Source organism: Typopeltis vanoorti, chromosome 4 (genome assembly GCF_054136105.1).
Source record: "Typopeltis vanoorti isolate ZY-2024b chromosome 4, IOZ_Tvanoo_1.0, whole genome shotgun sequence".
Classification (NCBI taxonomy): domain Eukaryota; kingdom Metazoa; phylum Arthropoda; class Arachnida; order Uropygi; family Thelyphonidae; genus Typopeltis; species Typopeltis vanoorti.
Genome location: NC_143552.1, coordinates 68,649,154 through 68,672,158, shown reverse-complemented (window position 1 = coordinate 68,672,158; position 23,005 = coordinate 68,649,154).

Here is a 23,005-nt window from a genome sequence, read left to right as displayed (position 1 = left end):
CTGTTTTTCAGCTCAGAGCTGACATGAACTCATCCAAGGCAATGCGATGTTTAAATGAGAAAGGCACTATATATATGGCAACCTATTGCTAATTAATTTTTTTTTTCAGTAAAAACTAAAATTTAAAGACAACACTGTCTATATCTAAAATTAAGCATACCTTTCTGTTAATTTCTTTAAGACATGCTACTGATAGTGGATTAAAATCTTACATTTTTATTTCTAAGATATTTTTCATAATTGCTTGCAATATGTAAAACTTACTGTGAAACTGTTATTTGATTCACAATAGAGATAAGATTTTTTTATCTTAAAAGTATAATAATATGAAAATTCTACTGTTGACTATAAAAATGTTCAGGTAATATGACCTTAAAATGAATATAGCAGAGTAGTGATTAACAAATCATAAATATTAGTTAATATTGAAAAATGAAGAAAAACAGTGCATATATATTTGATCCAGTGTTGTATAAATATAACATGCAGAAAACACTGCCAAACCTAAATACTAGCAAAGCCCGATTAATGTTATACCTGAAGATGTAGACTGGATGTGTCATTGAACAAGGAGTCCAATGAGAGATGCATTTAGTGGGTGCATATATATATATATATATATATAAAAGATAAGCCAAAATTTCAAACGTTTTTATGTCTCTTAATTGTTTTGAGCTGTTAAGCCGAAATTTGAAACATTTCGCGTCCAACAATGTGTTTGCCTTCGTGAGACAATTTGTTGGACGTTTCAAAACAATGGAGAACCGGCTTACAGCCCAGAACTCGGGGGGGGGGGGGGGTATATACATTGCACATGAAATAAGCCTGTTAAACCATTCTGTGGGCTATTTGGGAGGGGGGGGGAGGGAATTGCTGTTCTTTAATTCTTCATTTCATTTAAAATGAAATGCGAGTTAACCAAAGTTGGTTAATCATTATTCTGCTGCAAATTATCTGGTTTCTTATTAAAGTATATTTTTGTTCTTTAAATCACAAGGTGACATGACTGAAGTTTTTAAATTTTTCTGTTTTGATAAAAAATGCTGTTTTGGTTTTGAAAATAGTGTGTTTTTCATATGTATTATATAGCTTATTGAATATTAATTCCTACTTACTCATCTTTAAGTGTTTCATTTAATTAACAAAAGAGAATTTCTTTCTACTGAGAAAGTGTAGAAATCTGAGAAACTCAGTATAGTGCCTTGCTTCTTTTTGAAGGAAAGGATCGATGAAGTGTTCAGAGCTGTTGTTAAGCATTGTAGATTTACTTGCTGTTAATAAAATAAATAAAAATGTTTGATCATTCTTTGTTTTTGGTGTATAGATAGCTTATATTGGTTTTATTAGTTCCTCAAGAATAAGTTAACTGAAATAATTAAACATTCATTCAAAATATTTCTGCAGAATCTCTAATATCACCTTTATTAGGTGATATTAAGGATTTGTTGCTCTGCCTGATTTCGTATTGTTAGCAGACAACTGGATATTTTCCCCTCAAACCATTTCTTATATCTGTGCAGCATTCTGCTGGTCACCATGAAAAATTCAATATCAGCATTTTATAACCATCTTACTGCTGTTTATATCAAAAGCTTTGTTGTACCAAAGTGGAGACTGATGCAGTGAATTTATAGACCAATTAATATCTCTGGTGTGGTCATCAAGGTACTAGAAAGACTGTTCGGAATTGCATCCAAAGGTGGACAGATGATTCTCTAGGATCCTCTATAGCAGCGCTTCCCAAACTGTGGGCCGCGGCCCCCTTGGGGGCCATAGGTTTTGTTGAGGGGACTGTGAAATAATGAAAACAAATTTAAAATGTTTTAAGACTAAGTAGATTTTTTTTTATTTTAAAAGAAACGTATTTAACTTTTATTATTTATTATTTCATTTTTGTTATTTTTTATATTTTAATGGAAAAATTCACGCATTGGTGTTGGTTCACAAACTTTGCTTCCTTCATATTTCGGCGCTTAATGAATATTAGTAAATATTGCTTATTGATATGTTTCATTTCAAATCAGTGGTTAATTATATTTACTTCGAATGCTCTCCGGGGAAGCTCCAAATCTTCCTGTCCCTTTCATCACACGTTCGTAATCAGGGACTGTTGATATTGACTTTATATACATATCAAAACTCGTTTTATATTATCACTGTCATCTGAGCTAGTTTTCTGTCACCAATAAAAGTTTCGCATATACTTCACATATGAAAAAAAGCTTAAACAAATTCATGTGGGGAGATAGTAACTCCCTTGCAGTGGTAAACAACACTCCTCTCTAACAGCCACTATACTGCAGAGGCAATAAAAACAAGTACTTTTATTATGCTGGTGAATAAGGTATGAGGAGTTTGTGTAATATATTTCTCAACAAATAGTGCAATTAGAGACAACCGGGATAAAAACACACTAATTAATGAATCACATGTCTCCTCATACAGAAACTATGCTGTATATATATATATATATATATATATATAGACAGAAACAAAACCATATGTTGCATGGGCAAACACAGTAACTAAAAACTATTGTTATTAATTAGATGTGTGAGAGTTCAATTTCCCAAGGCAGCAATAAAATTCAACCGAACAATTCGTAAAAGTGTTAAAACTAAGTAATATATATATAATGAATGTTATGGCAGTTTCACATATGGAATTCGGTTGAAGAGAGTTAGCATTTCAACTCAATTGTCAGCTATGCTTTTATCTTTCGGTTGCACGATCTTTTGTTAATACCGCACCAATCATATGCACGTTTTAATAACCTGCCTTTGCTGTCTGTTTCGCTTTAGGCTTAATTACCGCAAAGGGAGAAAAGTCACAAAAGAGAAAAATGTTCCTGGTCCGGGGATTCCCTTATTCAAGTAATATTCACTAATTTCATGGTATCAGTCTGGTGTGCCAGTATCGGTAAGTGGTGATATTATTTGATGTGTTCTACATTAAAAAATTTAACCGAGATGGATAAGTGGCTGATAAAAAATTAAAAAAAAAATCCCGCGAACAATCAGAAGCAGAAACAGACTCAAAAAAAAGACAGTATTTCATATTTTACCAGAACAGCCTGCATCATCTTCAGAACCAAACGGTAAGAAGCAAAAAATGTAATATATGCATTTGATTTTTGCAATATTCGCTGTGTATGTTTTGTATTGAATATAAATACAATAAATATTATAATAATATATCTCTCTATTACGATTTTTTTTCGAGGGGAGGGGCGTGAAATATTTTAATTTTGCAAAGGGGGGGCCCTGACATCCACAAGTTTGGGAAGCACTGCTCTATAGGACCATGTATAGAGAACCAAGGTACGACATGATTTTGTTAAAAGTAGATCTTACTTTAGCAATCTGCTCATCTTCTATAACAGAGTTAGATAAGAGTAATGGATATAAAATGATACTGCTTTTGCCAAGGCACTTGATAGGATTTCATTGGAGGTTGTTTTACAAAAACTTGTGATGAGATTGGCTGACTGATTCATCAGAAAGTAATGTATGATTGTCATTTCAATGCAGCAAGTGTCAAATGTGCATTTTGGTTGGAGGGAACTGTGGGCAGAGCTATTATATTAATTAATGGGAATTTGTTGGAAGTAGTCAGTGAAGCTATAGATTTGGGGGGGGGGGATTTTGAATACTGAGTTGGTTTCAAAGTAACAATGCTAAGGTGGCTAAGTCATTACATCAGCTAACAGTGCTATTAAAGGGAACACTAACTTGTAAGAATAAGGAAGTTAATCTTCCACTTTAAAAGGATTTCATAAGTTTACATCAGGACTACTGTGCGCAGATATGTTCATCTGGGTTCCAAGACAGCTGAAAAGATTCACTGGCAAGTAACTAAGATCATTACTGGTCTATGGAATTATAACGACAAATCAAGAGAATGTCTTCAACGTTAAACAGAAAGAAGGATATATAGAAGTTAGTAAGGGAGATCTTATAGACATAAGTGAGAATGATGGAAGCTGGCCAGAGATGTAGTTAGTAATTATGAGAGGCCTGAGTCGCAATGGACCCTCTCTAACGAGGGATGAGACTCCTTTGAGCATTCGTAATAATTGTTGGTATAAAAATGAAATGAGTATAAAACATACTCATTTTGCATACTGCAGAAGAATGAGATGTTTGTGGATGTCCAGCTATGATTAGATCTGGCTTATGGCCTGGAGGTAGTCAGTTTCCCAAATTCTGGATAATAATCTACCCATCATTCCAACTTAACTAGGTCAATCTAATGACCTATTACCTGCTCTCTGTCTGGTTATCAGTATTACGTTTTCTAAATTAAATCTTGATATTTGAGCAAGTGGTGAAACTTTGCCACAGAAAGTTGACATGTTAAGAATAGTATATAGTTAATAAATAAGAACACAAGTTTCTTTAAATATGTGATCCCCTTCCAGCATGTAAAAGTATATTAGAAAGTAATAGATTATACAACAGTATGCTAGAAGTATACTCCCCTCCTTTTTTTTTTTTTTTTTGATCACATTGATAACACCTATTTAAAAAAAGTGATAGAGGGACATTTCATTAAACATGCCTCCTCTACCACTTCTCATTTCAGATAGATAAGTTGATCTTTTACATCTTTCATGCATTCCTTAAATGCTACAGCAAGTGCTAGAAGTTCTCTTGAGAAGTCAGTGTCCATTTGTTGATTGTGACACATGCAGCTACAACTTCATATGTTAATAATGGTATCTATCAGCAAATTTCATTGATGTTGCTTTGGCATTGAAATACAATCATTATTTTCACTTCTCTGGATTTATTGTTTCATCGCATCTATTCAACGATGGATTGAGTTTGATTGGTTAGGGGTTTAACAGGCATTTAATGCAACTGGCTTGCTTTTCTGTTAGATTGGTGTATTCTGTAGGCTGGTTTTTAATGTTTGCAAAGGGATGGGATAATGCTACCTTACATAAAATTAGCTAATTCTAATAAAATAAAATTAGTTAATTCAAATCCTGTCAATAACATGGTTTCACCATGTTATTGACAGGATTTGAATCAATTTTTTCTAGTTAAAGGGCAAATATTGCAACAATGTCCTATGTAACAGCACTAGTGACTGCCTGGATTTATTAGTCTATAATTTTACTATTCTATTCAGTTGAAACGAATAAAGATGCTCATATTTCAATAGCTGTGCTCATTTCAGTCCATTCTTGATAACATTGGATTTCTGAGGAAACATTTTAGCAACATTGATTTTTGATGATGAATACTGAAAATAAACATCATCACCAGAAAACCCTTGATAAATATTCTATTTTGCTTTAGCTACTAACTGCAGTTTATTAAAAAGAAACCTCAGTTCAGTGTTAAGAAGACTTGTCTTTTTAACAATGATTTGTACTATGGAGTTGGCAACTTTCACAAAGTTTCACAAACTGCCTTATAATATTTAAAAGTTTCTTTCTAATAACTTATAAAATGCAATTTTCCTTGCTGAAAAATAATGAATTTAGATAGTTCAGATATAGCAATAGTAGGCAGCTTTCATTTTATCTCCTGTATGAGCTGATCTTTTTCCCAATTCATTTTTTTTTATTACTCTTTTCATCTGGTTGATCCTTTTTCATGTTTATCACGTCTTCCCCCAATTCTCCTGATGCTTGCATGTTTACAGCAGATATTAAGAAGTCCTTTATTGCCACTCTTCCCTAACAGTATCTACTCTGACAAAAACTATTCATTTTACACAGTAAGCATGTGTTTTCTTTCTGGGTCTGTTTCATAGCATTTATATAAAATACAAATTGGAAGTGCTCTTGATATTTCCCTATTATTAAACTCCTGATCAATATTTATAAGCTGAATTATACAGTTAAAATATAAAAGGGTAATATTGAGTGTACTCTGTTGTTTACCATTTATTTCAAAACGTTTCTGGCAGAGCTATGCTGGCATGTTGCTATCAGATTCTTCTTCAACTCATCCATCCCATAGGACAGGTAGAGTCCCTCTGCTTAGGAGTGATGACAAATTAATGGAGCCAGCACGATTTACTTTCCATACAGTCAGCTTAAGTACATTTTTCTTCTTTTAAACAAGTTAATTAAACTTTATGTTGACTGCTTTGTAAACTGAAATAAAACTAATTAAAAGAAAACGGTCATTGGAAAACAGATTCTAACAGAGAGAAAATAACTTGGGTGTAATACACAATGTGCCTATTAAGTAAGGAGATAGCAATTACAGGGAAACCTCACTTAATGTGATTAATTAATCCATCAATTAATGTGCACTAAGCAAAATCGCATTAAGCGAATACAATAAACAATAGGAATAATTATAATTCATTCATTAGTTAGCATAAATTTGGGGATAAAATCATCAAAGTTAATAAAAATCAATTGCTTAAATTTTTATTTAATGTCTAAACATTTGATTGAGCTACTTTTTTTTACAAAAAAAAATATGTAAAGATGTTTGAATTGTGCTCGATTTTTTCATCTTGTCATGCAATTTGTGATAGCTGGTGATCACTTTATCAAGATTTTGGCAGGCTGCGAAGCTTCGTTCCATATCAGGATCAGCATCAAACAAAATTTCCTTAGCATGCTCAATGTGATTGAAAAGTAGCTCAAGTTCTTTTGCAGTTAGCTTCTTAGTCATAACATTCTGTTCTTATTCACACTCCTTATCTTCTTCATATAAAGGAGATCATTCTCGCTTAAATGTTCTGAATGGGAATCAAGCAAGTTTCTCACATCTTCATTATCTGTTCATTAAATCAGAGTTCTTTTCTAATTGTGCTGATTTCTTCAATAATGTTAGATTTTGGATTTTGTGCACGATAAACTAACATATGCTTGAGTTTAAAGTCGCCTTCTGCATTGCCTCCCAATAAAAGCGAATCTTTAGATACTTTGTATCCTGGTTGAGATACTTCAGTTTTAGCTAGGAAAGTTTTTGTCAGCATATGCTTCCAAAAGAGACCAATTTCATCAACGTTGAATATTTGCCAATTGTTATAATCGCCCTCCTGAATTATCCTTTGCAATTCTTCAGGAAACTTAGCTCCAGAATCTTTATCAGCACTAGTAGATTCTCCAGTTATTCTTACGTTATGCAGTCCAGCTTGATTTTTAAAATGGTCAAACCATCCTAAACTCTAAGTAAAGCTTTCACATTCCTCATGAAATTTGATTCTCTTTTGTAAAAATATTGAGAGCTATTGCCTGAATATTCCCTGTACTAAGATGTATTCTTTTTTGGTTATAATCCTCAATGCAGAGTGATAGAAAGATGCTCCATCTCGATCATTAAATGGCTTCTATTTCAGGTGATCTGCTTTCTTAAAGAAGCAGCAGCAACTTTTCTTTGTTCTTTGCTCTTATTTAATATATTCCGAACTGTAGACTCGCTGTATCCCAGGTCTCGCACAATCATTGTATTACTAGTACTACTTTGATGTTTCTTAATGACTTCCAGTTTTTCTGCTCACTACACTGGTGACAAAAATTTTCGCTAACGTAAAAAAAACGAATGAATAAAAACTGATTAATCACTCGCTTAAAGCGAAAAATAGTATCATTTCACTAAATCGCGCTGACTGATTATCACGCATATCGAATTCGCATTAAGTAAGGTTTTCCTGCATTATATTACATCAAAACAAAGAACTATTTGGAATTGTCAATTACACAGATTCAAAATAATCTCTCTCCAACTCCACATGTTTACATGTTGTACAGGTGTTCAAAAGCATGGTGAACAGGAACCTCCTTCAGTCTCTGGGTCACACTATGTTGGATGTCCTCAATGTTGCTGAAGCACTCTGCTTTCAAGGCACACTTCATCGTTAGGAAGAGGAAAAAGTCTGCGAGAGCCAAATCTGGTGAATAGGAGGGATGTTCAATCACACAGACTGACCTGAAAGCCAGAAACTGCATCACAGGCAGCACATAGTGCACAGATGTGTTGTCATGCAATAGAAACCAATTGTTGTTATCAAATAGTTCTTTCTTGACATGCTGCATGTGGGCATACAGATGTTGCATTAGTCCTAAATAATACTGATCATTCACTGTGTTGCCCTCAGGAACAAATTCGCAGTGGGTAATTCCAGCAGCGTACGGGGAAAATAAAACAAAAAAAACCCACTCTCTTGACATGATTTTTTTGCAGCCCGACTTTCTGTTGCCGTGGAGAAGGTGCTCCACTCTCTGGCATTTCATTTCTAGATCAAACTGAAAACACCAACTTTCATCATAAGTGACAATTCTTTGCAACACATCATGACCAACTGCATGGATGAAATTTTGACATCATGCAAACCAGTACTCTGTTCGTGTGTGGCACAAACCAACAAAAAAACTTCTTATACAAATCTTTAAGATTAATTTGGCTGTTTCCTTACTGACACCAAGCTATAGTGAGTAGCCAATGGTTATTCTTATTATTGGCAATAATTTCCCAGCTTTCATCACATTTTTATTTATCTGTGCAAAAACTGGCTGTCCACAGCATGATTCATCCTCCTGGGACTCCATCTCCTCTTTAAATGGTGAAAATCAGCAAAAAAACACCTGTGCACAGCTCAGATAGTTGACAGTCATCACTGTAAACTTTTTTTTAGGTCTTGGTACACTTCTGTAGCAGTTTTTCCTAGTTTACAGTAAAATTTTATCACAGCTCTTTGCTCCATGATGCAACTTCTGACACACTTCACTCACACCCTCTTACTTCAACGGTTGCAACATGAAAACTGCTGTCACCCAACTCGAAAGTTGCACCTGTGTTATCACAGGTGCAACTTTTTTGACCACTCGTGGTCAAAACTATAAACATGTTTGTTACTTGATTTTTTACAGGAGAGCCTTTTGAATAAATCTCATTACTTAAGAAACACACTGTACCATTCACTATCAGTTATTTCATATTTCAACAGCAGTCTTTAAGTAGTTCATAATTTGAATTCTAGTATATCTTATTATTACTATTATTACGAGCAACTAGCTCTTAGCAACGAGCAACTTAGACTCATCAAGGGAGGCCCTAAACATCATGTCCACACAACTATACGACATTCTCATAGTACCCACAACAAACTCTAGCAGCTTATTCCACTCATTTACCACTCTAAAAGTAAAGAACCCAGCTCTAACACTCTTGCCCAGCTTCCATAGGTGTTCCCTAGTTCTCCCACCACCAGTTCTGATCTCAAAAATATCCTCTGAATTAATCCTATAGAAACCCTTTAGCAATTTGAATGTCTCAATCATATCTCCCCTTTTCCGCCTATCAACTAATTTCTGCAACCCACAAATCTTCAACCTGTTCTCATAAGGTTCATTCCATAGACCTGCTAACATCTTGGTCACTCGCCTCTGGACCTCCTCCCCATCAAGAAGAAACCTAGGTGACCAAATCTGGGCACAGTAGTCGAGATGAGGTCTTATCAAGGCTCGATACAGAGGTACAATAACTTGTTCGTCTCTGCTCGTCAAAGTATTTTTCAACAACCAAGTGAGTCGATGAGCTGATTTAGCCACTTTTGCAATGTACCCCCCTAAACTTCATCTCCATATCCACCAACACTCCCAAGTCCCTGGCCTCCAGTTCCACCAATGTAGTATACTGCTGCTAATCTTTTCACCCCAAAATGCATAACCTTACATTTTGTCACATTAAATTAACATCCATTCTCCTTAGCCCAGAACTCCAATCTATCCAGGTTGTCCTGCAAGATTTTGACATCTTCTGCATTTACTATTGCCCTACCGAACTTTGCATCATCAGCAAACAAATGAACTGTTCCTCTTAGATCCTTCCCTATATTGTTAATGAACAAATTAAACAGCAGTGGTTCAAGAACAAAACCCTGCGGCACACCACTAGTCACAGGCCGTCTTTTGGACTCTACTACTGAATAAACTACTCTCTGATATCTCTCCATCAACCACCCACCCATCCAACTCACCAACCTATATCCATTCCCATATGTTGTAGTTTACGGATTAGAATTCCATGCGGTATCCTGTCAAATGCCTTAGCCAGGTCCAGTAGTATCACTGTAAACCCATTACCCTTATTCAGTTCAGCTGTCACTGTGTTATAAAACTTGAGCAAGTTACTGAGGCATGATCTACCCTTCACAAAGTCATGCTGTCCCCGTACAGTATCTCATTTTCATCAATCCATTCCTGTATTTTTGTTTTCCCTTGACAACGACTCCTGATATGCTGATCGGTTGGTAATTTGCAACAGTAGTCTTGGATCCTCCTTTATGCAGTGGAACTATTTTCCCCTCTTTCCACACATTCGGGACTAAATCAGACCCGAGACTCAGATTAAACAACATGGTCAATGGCACTGATAATTCACGTAAGACCCATGCCGGTATACCATGCAATCCCACAGATATATTCACATTAAGATTCTGTAATAGACTATTCACTTCCACTTCATTCATCACAATTCCCATATAAACTAATGGTTCCTTCATTTTTTCAATGTCGCCACCTGGATGATATAGTCTTGCAAAGTGCTCGTTCAGTAATTCCACTATATCGACATTCAGTGACCTCCTTACCATTGTCATTCCTTAAAATCGTTTTGCCGTCTACAGTTTTTTTCTTGCTTGCAGCATATTGAAAGAACTGTTTGGGATTCTCTTTAGCTTGCATAGCTAGTTTCCTTTCATAATCCGCTTTTGCTTTTTTTACCATACTCATTACCCTTCTGGCCTGCACTTTATTCCATTCGTGTGCCTGCAGGTCACCTCTTTCTTTGAATTCCCTCCACAGTTGTTTCTTTTTTTGCAGCTCAAGCTTAATTGTGTTATTCATCCATTTAACCCCTACTTGTTTTACTATTCGGACCCTGGGTATACAATCAGCCATAACCTCCTGTAAATGCTCCTTGACCACTTCCCATGCTCTATCGACATCCAGCCCTTGCAGTTGTACATGCCATGGCACTGATCCAAGCAATCTCCTAAGCTTGTCATACTTGCCAGCACGGTAATTAAACATATACCCTGTCTTAACCGAAAATTCCCCACCTTTACCACCTTCCAGGTCAAGGGAGGTGGCTAAAAAGTGTTAAACCTTATGATCACTCTCACCAATAGGTGGCAAAATGGTCATATTCATTACAGTCAAATTCTCAGATGCTATTACCAGGTGAAGCACTCTCACACCCCCTAGTATTTTCCATTATTACATGCTGTCTCAGATAGTTATCCCTTAATATTTGAATAAAATCCATTTCCTTCCTCACATGTCCTCTCCTCCTTCCAATCAATGAAATCCCCCATAATAATTACCCTCCTTCCACTCATTTCATCAATTTGTTTATACATACTATCTTCACCATCTATTCCATCACCCAACTGTATATTTTGTTCTGCCAGTTTCAATCTCATACCAAATAGCCTCAAATGAGCTCTTTTCACTATCCTGCGATACAACTTCAATGCTCCTTGGCTGCAGTTCATCAGCTATCATCAATAACACTCCTCCCTCCATTTTATTCTCTCTGTCCCTCCTAAACACACTATAACCTACACAATATCATCTATGTCATCTTCTGTCAGCCATGTTTCACACTAATGCCAATAACCTGTGGCCAGGAAGAGCCAATCAAGGCCAAAAATTCTTCCTTCTTGTTCCTAATACTCCTGGCATTAGTATACATGAAATGCAGAGGTCCCTTTGTTCCACCCCTATCTTGATGCGTTATTCTAACTATCCCATTTGATTTCTTGTCCTTAGTACTGGCTCGGGTACATTATATACATTCTTACGCTCAACTCTCTCACTGATGTCTGCATATCCACTCCCCCCCCCCTTCCTTGGTAGTTTTAGTTTCCCTAGTTCTGCACATCCATTTTCACTTCATTCAGCAACACTTTTTCCAGTGTCTGCACCCCAAATCCATTCAAATACAGGCCATCCATCTTGTATAAATCCTTTCGCCCATCAAACTCATTCCACACGTCCACAAATTCCACACCACACCGTCTGCATAACCTCCGAATAATGTCGTTTGCGATTATGGCCCCCCTTCTAAACTCCTCTCTGTCATACCACAGCAACAGACTCACCATCCTAACTCTGTCACTCTTTTCTTTCGCTACCTTTAACAATACTTTCAAGTCCTCTCTCATAAAAAATGTATCTCCTTTCAATTCATTTGTACCCATCCAATATTTGTTTGTGATAGACTTCTACCAAAGTCTGTCACAAACTAATACTTAACAAAAAAAAACTTGGCTGCTGAGTTCATTCACTCATTTTAAGAGGATAATGTTAACCACTATCTCTTAAAATGTATAAGAGACTATTTCAAAATTTTGTTATTAAATACCATACGTTTATCAATCTTGATGTCGATTTGATTAACAAAATACAACTAAAGAAAACATACATTTTCATTTGGTGCACACTGAATATCAGTTTAATGTTAAAATAATACAAAATATGTTACATATAATATGAAACTTGTAGAATTTCCACTACTACTATTAAAAAGGGATATGATAAAGGAGGGCAAAATGCATGCTCTCCCAGTGAATTTTAGTATTTATCAATTTGGTTTTCACGTAGAAACACAGAGCAACTTGCACATGTATTCTAAGAAATTCACCACTTCTTACCAGTTATAGAGAGAACCAGTCTTCATGAGTGAATGCAAATGACAAAATCCTTTATTAACAAAAACTTCACAGCTTAAGCTTGCATTCTTGCAAAATTAATTTCAATTCAGCAAAATAACACACTAGTTTTACATTTACAAAGAGAGATTCTTTACAGAGTTTGATACAATTAAGATAAAACCAAGAGAAATGCTCAACCAAGTATCAATTTTATCCATATGCAAACCAAATAAACTACCAAAGAGAAAACAAAGTTATGTTTACAATTCCCTTTATTGACTCAGTGAAGTGATGAAAGTTCAGTATATCAACAAATTGCTGGTAATAAGTACACATGATTAAGATGTTTGATGAAAGAAAAGACCAGATGCAATGCAAAATAGGTCTCTATTTTTTTTATTATATTGGGTTGGGGTATACATAATTTCAGAATTTGTGGACATAACTTTTTTAAGTGGTATATGCCATTTTTGTTTGCTGATAAAGGTATATTTGATCTTTACTTGTAAAGTAGAATGCTAGGTCTCACTCATGTTTTTTCTTTCAATGTCTGTTTTGGCATGCAGACCTCTCCAGAATAAACTGCCTGTACTGTATAACAGATACTTCAAGGGCAGCAGATTTCACACATTCCCATTTTTTATGGGGATGGTTTAGGAAGACAAAAATACACTTGGTGTCTTAATGTCTTTGATATTTTATCCATTATGTTGGATACATTACAAGGTAGCATTATGACTTCTTTGTAGTCCCAGTTGTCATGTCTTGTTTACCTGAGACTTTCTTGGGCAGCTGTTGTAGAATGATTTTTATAGCTTTAGGTTTATAAGGCATCAGATCTCTGTGTGACAGGACACATTTATTTTCTGACCAAGTTCAACTGAGGAGCTTAAGCTCTCAGTTTCACTCATTGTTATTTGAATTATGTCCTGTCACATAACTTTTTTGTTGTGAGATGTAGCATAAGAGGTCTCCTCATATGTGTTGGTTTCCTGTTAAGATCAAAAATGGAAGGAACCTGTTATTTCACACTGTTAATGTGAAACACATGCAATGATATAGTTTGTATAAGGAGCTTGTAAATTCTTGCATTTTAGATTCTAGCCATATGTGAAAGATATTGCTGACACGTTTTATGCTTTTTACCACAACAGTACCACATCATGCATATGATATTGTAAAATTCAATGCAGTAGAAATTTTCCTTTTTCTTGCATAGACTTTTACAGAAGTCGCAACTCGTAAACATGCTAAATAAGCCCATGTATTTAACCCCAAGGAATTAACATACAAGATTGTACAAAACTGAAAATGTCTAAATTGTAAGGTTCAAGGGCAATGCCTTAGAAATCGGCATAGTATCGATGTCGAAACTGTATATAATGTAAGTGAATTTTAATGTGTTCAGAGTTAGTCCGGTATAAGGTAAAAGTGTGGTATGCTTCTGAAGTAGTTACGCCTTTTTGAAAATAGGATTAAGTATGTATATTTGGTGAGAACTAAAAGTGAAGGTCAAGACAGTTTGCGTGGGAATGTTCGGGAGCCTCGACCCTTCGTCCAGAGAAAATTGTATAAAGGTCATCTAGGGGAAAAAAAGGGGAGGAAGAGGAGAGAGAACTTCAGAAGGAGCCAAATCGCCATATTCGTTGGTCTGGTTGAAGTCGCGAGGGACAACCACGGAGCCGTGAAACTACCGAGGGAGAAGAGAAGCAGGACCAGCATGCATTGCCAATAGGACAATCTGCTAAGTGCCTCGATCGTCGGACCCCCCTTCGGCAGATTCATAGACATTGGGGAAAATGTGCTCCAAGCCCTGTGGTTCATCCAAGTGAGACGACAGAATCTCTGCATGGAAGTTAAAATCCTGAAATGGATGGGAAGCCAAAGGAACCTAAGAAGAAACTAGGAACAGGTGCATAAATAGAGTTAAAGATATGTGAATTAATTTCATTGTGTTTGCTTATGATATGTGAAACTGTCTGAGAAGCGCTGATAAGTTTCTTTAAGTGTCGATATAACTAGTCTAAGAATTGTTTACAGTTATAGTTAGGATTACTAGTTACAAGTAACAGAGCATGATATTCCTTGAATTGTAATGGGCTGATAGTTTCTTTTGAATGTTGACATTATATGTTGAATGACTCCGTGCATTTTCTAAGTGTTAAATTGCTGAAGTTTTAAACTTAGAGTGGAGTTAAGCTTAAAGTGGAGTTATGAGAGAACTTTTCCCTATTGTATGATTTTGCATAATTGAAGTTTAGTGTAAATAAATGTTTGTTTTGTTTACAAAGTGTGCTGCCCGATCTTCATGCAATGCACTGTTTCAAAATAAACATGAACCTGTGAGCGAAGGAATAGCCACGACTGTTTAATGTTAAGGGCTTTAGTATAATTTCAGAGTGACCTTTACAGGAAGTATTATTATATCTTATACCACAAGGAGAACACTAGTGGTGCAGTTGATTAATCTAAATAAATTTCCAGTTCTCCCAGTATAGGAAAAATACTAAAAGTAGAGAAAAGTTAATAAAGATTAAGAAGTTAATGTATTAAAGGATAAAGAGTTAAAAAGGCAGTAGAGATAAACTAATAAAAGTAAGAATAGAGTAGAGAAGATTAATTAATAATAGAAAATAAAGCATATAGAGAGATATTACAATGGTGCAACAAATTATGAAATATGCACATACGTAGAAAAGTTTACAATATTATTGTTGAACTAATTAACAATTTTTTCTTTTACTGTTGCTGTATTTGCTAGTTTGCAACATCCATAAGTCTGTTTCTCACAAAGAAATTTCGTTTAATTCTACCAGAATTAAACGAATAAACAAAAATCAGTCCCTCCCCGCCTTGTGACTAATACTAACAGTCCATTAACATGAATACAAGCCAAAGAGATAGTTTAGGATAATTACTTTTCTTTGGTAACCTCTTATAATTATTCTAAAAAGTTTAAAGCTAATTAACAAATTTATGATTTTCTAGGTAACAGGATATTCAAATTACAAGATTCTGTTTTGTTTTGTTTTTTTAATGGTGTGGTCAGCATTCATTTCGATAATTTATGGAGACTTACTATGCTAAGAATAATTATTTAATTTCACAACATTTCGACTTTCATATTAAAGTCATCATCTGGAGTATACATACATATACAGAGACAAGCTATATCACAATTCAAACAGTATGCCAAAGTGATGCTGATTTGATCAACCTTTATTCTACTGGCATGACCTAATTTTTGTAAATCTCCATTTTCTGCCAGTAAAATTATATCCAACTTTTCTTAACTTTTATTGGATTTATTTGTATTGTACATTTTTCCACTTTTTATCATGTATTAAAGGATAAACAGTTAAAAAGGCAGTAGAGATAAACTAATAAAAGTAAGAATAGAGCAGAGAAGATTAATTAATAATAGAAGATTAATTAATTAATAAAGCATATAGAGAGATATTACAATGGCACTGTCAATAAGTTAAATAACATGGGACTTAACAAGTTTGGTTATTTTAATTTCTTTAGCCTGTCTTTGTTCTGAATTTGTTTTGGTATTTTTTGGATTTTTAATGTGGTTATGTCTTAACGCATTTGATATAATATATAATACAGTGAAGTCTATGAAAAACGTGAAGAGGTTTATTGTATTCTAAAGATTTCTGTATTTGTTTTAATATAAATATTGCATGCACCTTGCCCCTCTAAATCCTTTGTGCTCATTAGTAAATTTATTCTTCTAGTTTTGTCCTGTCTCCTTTTTTTATGAAAATCAATAAATTGGTTTTTCACTAGTCATTTGGTATTTTTCTTTCTTTAAAGAATATTCAGATTGTGTTCTTTCTGTATCTTATCTATTCAGCTGATTTTCTTTATTCTTTAAGGTCTTTTATTTCTTTTATTTCAAAAGAATTCTGAATGTTTATGAAGAGGCCAGTTGCATTGGCCTCTTCATAAAGTGGCATGAATAAGAGCTCTACTTATATACATTTTTGTTTATAAAAGAAACCGTTTTTCTATTGTAGAGAATTTGCGATTTGTTTTCTTATAATTAAACTGCCTGAGGCAGGACAATATTTGTACTCAGTATATGCTAAATAAGGAACCACTGCACAGTCCCATGGAAGTTAAGGTTTACATTTTGAGAAAATCCTGATAAAGTGACTAGTGAACATTTATCATCATCAAATTCCTGCCATGTACCCTCAAGGTGGTGTACAGGATATGATAGTACTAAATGAAAAATTTACATCATTACTAACTTCTTATCTACAATTTTCCTCCAAATCAATCTGTTACTTGTCAAGACTCCAACATTATCAGATCTTATTTTTCTATCGTATAAGGCACATTGTACCGTATCAATCCACCTATATCTTGGTCTTCCTCTGAGTCATTTTCCTGCCAACCTGGCAGAGAGCACTTGTTTTGCTAATCTTTCCTTGCCCATTTTGTTTAAGTGACCATACCACCTGAGATTCGCTCTGCTAACGCATTCCTAGATGCTGACAATATCAAGTTCTTTCCTAATATCCTCGTTTTTAATATGATATTGCCATTGATGGCATCTGTTCATGCCTCTAATCTCTCAGGACTCTCATATCTGCGGTCTCTAGTCTTTAGTCAAGTGTTTTACTTCTGACCCAGCTCTCAGATCCATAAGTTAACACGTTCGCTGCCACGCTACTTTGGCATAGTCTGTTCCCATATGCCAAGCAATTTCACTTCTTCAAGGTCAGTACGGTAATCTTGTTGCCGGCGGTAAGCGTCATACGAGTATACTCGTAGTTGGCTTGTGCAGAGCATATACTATCTATGAGAATACAGTTTTGATGCTAGCTCCACAAGCCAAGCATTTTCACTTCTTCAAGGTCAGTACAGTAATCTCGTTCCCGGCGGTAAGCGTCATACGAGTATACTCGTAGCTGGCTTCTGCAGCGAATGTGTTAAAATTGGTTTGAACGCTGTCTTGTATACAGCTAATTTAGTGTTTGTTTTTGTAGGAATTTATTGTGAAAAACAAAATGCTCAGTCTGGTAGTGATTAAGTACATGTAAAACAAACCAATAACAGAATGTTGAGAGTTTATCAGAGTTTACTCTGAATCCGGAGTAATTTAATAATAATAATGTGGCACACCCTTTGGCATCTCCTATAGGTTAGGATGACCTCTCATTGCTTCTGCCTTTGTATCTCCACTACTGGGCCTTGCTCCCACTGACGAGACCTCAATAAAGGTCGAAACCGGTATGGGTAGTGGCCCTTGCCATAATGCATAGCATTACACATATCCGCAAGGAGATGTGCTTTGCATTACGGGAGATACTGAGATAGGAGTAATGAGCGCTTTCTCCACCTTTGCAACGAGTTGCACTACCTTACCCCAATCCTGAAGATACTTTAAGGCGCAAACTTTGTTTTGCTCACACTTGGATAAAGGATTAAACTAAACTTATTACAATAACAGAATGATGTCAGAAGTGCAGTTTGAACACAATTTGGTGCATCTAATGTGGGACTTAACATCAAGCATAAACAACACGTCAGCTGGAGCATCTCCCAGTTAAACCAGGCCTTCACTGCACAACAAATAAAACAAATAAATTTGTACAGTCAACTAATAGGATTGGTTGCGACTTAATCATATTTTAGACTCCAAAAAGTATATTTTAACTCAAGATATTGGTTATGGTAGATATTAATATACATCTAGTGAGGTTACTTCTATTAAAAATTTTGAGATTTATTTTTTTTGTTTTAGGTTAGCAAATCCAGATAAAAAGGAGAGAAGACCAGTTGCAAAAAATAAAAAAAATAAATGCTAAGAAAAAGAAACAATTTAAAGAAATTAAGATTTAACTAAGGATGTTCCAAAATCTGAGTCAAAATTAAAATCACATGATTTCTGAGAATTAAGATAGCGAAGGTATTTTTGAGTAAAGAAATAGAAAAACAGCAAGAGGCCAATTGTGAAGGGACACAAATGTAAACAATATGATATCTGACTTAACAATATCTAAGAATCATTCTACAGATAAGTCTTTCTCTTGCAAATATAATGTTCCTGACCAGAACAAATCATCTCAAAAGGAATAAGTTCCAAGATCTTTTAGATGCAAATAAACCCAGTCATTTTGCATGTTGTGTTCTGAATAAAGTTAATTATCAACACAAGAAATCTAAGAGTAAAGGAAACTTTAGAATAATCACAATTCTGACTAAACAAACACACATAATAACCACAGTAATAAGTTTTAATAAGTATCTTAAGACAACATCAGTACAGTTAATTCAAACAATACTAGGAAGAACTACAGTTAGGGCGCATGATTAGAATGGAATCCCAATAAGCATGCAGTAACGTGTTATAGAATTAAATTAAAATATATCTGGAGGGGGTAAAAAATACATTAAAGTAAGATAACATAAATAAAAAATTTATTCTTTTTTTAAATTTTTTATTTAAAAACAAATCCTCCCCCCCCTCCAGATATATTTTAATTTAATTCTATAACAAGGGGTGCTTAAGGGTCGAAGCTGTATAACTGAGAGGAAACCTCCACATCGCCTTTAAAGGAATGCAGAGAACCGACCAGGGCTTCTGACCTAATGTCCAATCTTCCCTTCTCGTGGTGCACCCTGTTGAGTATCTACCTGGATACTGAACGAAGGAGGATGGGCTAGCAATTTGGGATTTAGCCGGCCAAATTGTATTCTTATTGGTTAAACTAAAATACAAAATGATGGTACAACATGACAAAATATCATGCCAGCTGGTGCGTCACCCGGTTACACAAGGCCACTGTTGTTTTCGCCAGGGAACCACGGCGAACAGCGAAAAGTCAGCTACTGGAACAAATCTGAAAAAACACCCCAACTCAACATCACCAGAGTTAAAGATCAGTACTATCAACATAAGAAGCCTGAATGGCAAAGAAATGGAGCTAGCTGAGGAATTACATAGGTACCAGATCGACGTAATATGGGTGACTGAAACAAAAAAGACAAAAACTGGTGAGATCTTTCTGAGCAATAAATACAAAATGTTATATTCAGGCAATGACAATCAAGGAAAAGAAGGAGTAGCCATTGTATTCAACACTAAATATGAGGCTAATCTTCTTGAATGGCAAGCAGTCTCAAGTAGAGTGATGTGGGCAAATATCAGAATGGGGAACTAGACAATGAGACTTATTTGTGCCCATGGTCGCACAGAAAGCTCTACTAAGGTAGAAGTGGAGGAATTTTTTAATGCTTTAGAGAAAGCATCTGATACAATGAAAAAAGAAAAGTTCGTTCTTGTTGGGGATCCAAATAGCAGAGTAGGAAATGATTGTCAGACATACAAAAATATATTGGGAAAATTTGGAGAAAAGAGCAAAACTAATAATAATGGCAAATACCTCTTGGATTTCTACTCAGGACATGGACTGGTTATTACTAACACCATGTTCCAACATAAAAATGTGCACAAATTCGCATGAAAAGAAGAGACAAAAAATAAGAAAAGTCTCATCGACTATGTTATTGTTGATAGTGATGTTTTCTCCCTTGTGCAGGACACCAGAGTGTACAGAGGATTTGAAATTGGAAGTGATCACTATTAAGTCTTGAGCAGGATAAAATTGAATTGCATATTGAAAAGAATAACATGTAAGAAAGTTTTAAAGCGAATAAAAGTTGAGCAGCTCTCAGATGTGAACTGTAAACTAAAATACACAAAGATTATTGAAGAAAAAATGAAAGAGTTTGAGAACAGGAACCAAACCTTGGAGACTCAGTGGCAAGCCTTGAAGAAAACCCTGATTGATTCAGCCAGAGAGGCATGTGATGAAGTTGTCTTCTAGGATAGAAAAATCAGAACTCCATGGTGGACACAGGAAGTTAAAGAGGCAGTGAAGGAAAAGAAGAAAGAATATCAAAAATTCCTGGCAAATAAGTCAGCTTGTGCTCTTGGAGAATACAGAGACAAATGTAAGAAAGCTAAACACTATGTAAAACTAGCTAAACAAAAGTCATGGGAGGACTTTGGCAAGAACATAGAAAATAAATATCAAGAAGGTGGTAAGATATTCTGGAGATTGTTGAAGAAGCCTAGAAATGGAGGAAAGAGTGCTGTAAAAGGAGTTAGAGATTATAAAGGTGACATGAAAAATGGGAGAAAAAGATATCCTTGAAGTATGGAGTAATTACTTCGAGAAATTGCTAAATGAAACAAGCAGTGATGACAGCACAGTGGTAAAAAAGACTGACCAGGCATGCAGTCAGGAATACATATCCACACTTGAAGTAGAAAAAGCCATCAAAGGCTTAAAATATGGAAAGGCAGCAGGAGTAGATGATATTCGACCAGAAATGCTGAAGTATGGTGGTATAAAAGTCTTGCAGTGGCTGCACTGCATAGTTCAGAAGGCCTGGACAGAGGGACGAATTCCCAATGATTGGAGTAGAGCTCTCATAGTACCCATGTATAAAAAGGGAAATAAAACTGAATGTGAGAATTATAAAGGTATTTCCCCACTGAGTGTTTCTGGTAAGATATATGCAAGTATACTTGAAAAACGGTGGAGAAGAATTGTAGAAGAAAAGCTTGGTGAAGAATAAGCTGGATTCCGTCCAAATAGAGGCTGTCAGGATCAGATCGTTATCCGCTATATGTCATAAACACACAGTGGATAACTCCACTATATGTTTATGACAAATAGTGGAGAAATCACGGGAATATAACAAAGATCTCTATTTGAGTTTTGTAGATCTGGAAAAGGCATATGATTAGGTGCCAAGAGAGAAGCTATTCAATACGCTACAGTTATATGGTGTCAATGGAGCATTATATCAAGCAATATTTAGTCTTTATTTGAGTTGTAAGTCAGCAGTTAGAATTGAAGGAAGTACAGGAAGATGGTTTAATGTTAAATCTGGTGTGAGACAAGGATATACATTATCCCCTCTGTTATTCATTATCTATATGGATTACATTATGAAGGAAAGTGGTATTAAACATGATATCAAAATTGGAGATGTAATGTCAGCTCTTTGCTTTATGCGGACAATGTTATACTTATCGATAAATCCAGTACGAGTCTGCAAGATTCCTTGACTAAATTGAATAACTGTTGTAATAGATATGGTATGAAGGTTAGCAACAAAAAGACAATGAAAATAGGCAGAATCATTGAAAATGTCAACTGCATTGTGAACGAAGAACCTGTGGAACAAGTAAAACATTTCACCTACTTATGCACGATGTTTAGTGAAGATGGTAAATTAAATGTGGAAATAGACAACAGAATCAATAAAGCTGGTATAGAAGGAAGTCAATTGAATAAATTCATATGGAATAAGAGAGAAATTAGTCGGAACACTAAATTAGCTGTATACAAGACAGTGTTCAAACCAGTTTTAACTTATGGATCTGAGAGCTGGGTCAGAAGTAAAACACTTGACCAAAGACTAGAGACCACAGATATGAGAGTCCTGAGAAAGATTAGAGGCGTGAACAAATGGCATCAATGGGAATATCATATTAAAAATGAGGATATTAGGAAAGAACTTGACATTGTCAGCATCCAGGAATGTGTTAGCAGAGCTAATCTCAGGTGGTATGGTCATTTAAATAGAATGGGCGAGGAAAGATTGACAAAACAAGTCTTCTCTGCCAGGTTGGCAGGAAAACAACCCAGAGGAAGACCAAGACATAGGTGGTTTGATAGAGAGTACAAAGTGCCTTAGACGACAGAAATATAAGATCTGATAATATTGGAGTCTTGACAAGTAATAGACTGATCTGGAGGAAAATTTTAGATGGGAAGTTAGTAATGATGTAAATTTTTCATGTAGTACACTCCTTGAGGTGTACATATCCTGTACACTCCTTGAGGCAGGAATTTGATGATGATTCTATAACACGTTACTGCACACTTATTGGGATTCCATTGTAATCATGTGCCCTAATTGTATACTATTCCTAGTATTGTTTGAATTAACTGTAATGATGTCCTAAGATACCTAGGATTAAATATTTACTTATTAAAACTTATTACTGTGGTTATTACATGTGTTTGTTTAGTCATGAATTCTCCATGGGTTTCATTGTATAATAAAATCATGATTCTAACATGATATTGGCATGAACAGAAATGCCAAACTACTCATCAGACATGAGAAAAGGTCAAGACAGCTCAAATCCTGAAAAAGTGATGTAGCATTATCTCCTTATGTTAATGAAGACAGTTTTACAATCCTTTCTTTTAATGTTACACGGTGATCAGCATTCATTTTAGAAATTATGGACTTTACAACCGTGTTATAAATAACTATTTTAATTTCCTGACGTTTCGCCCTTCATATTAAGGTCATCATCTGGAATATA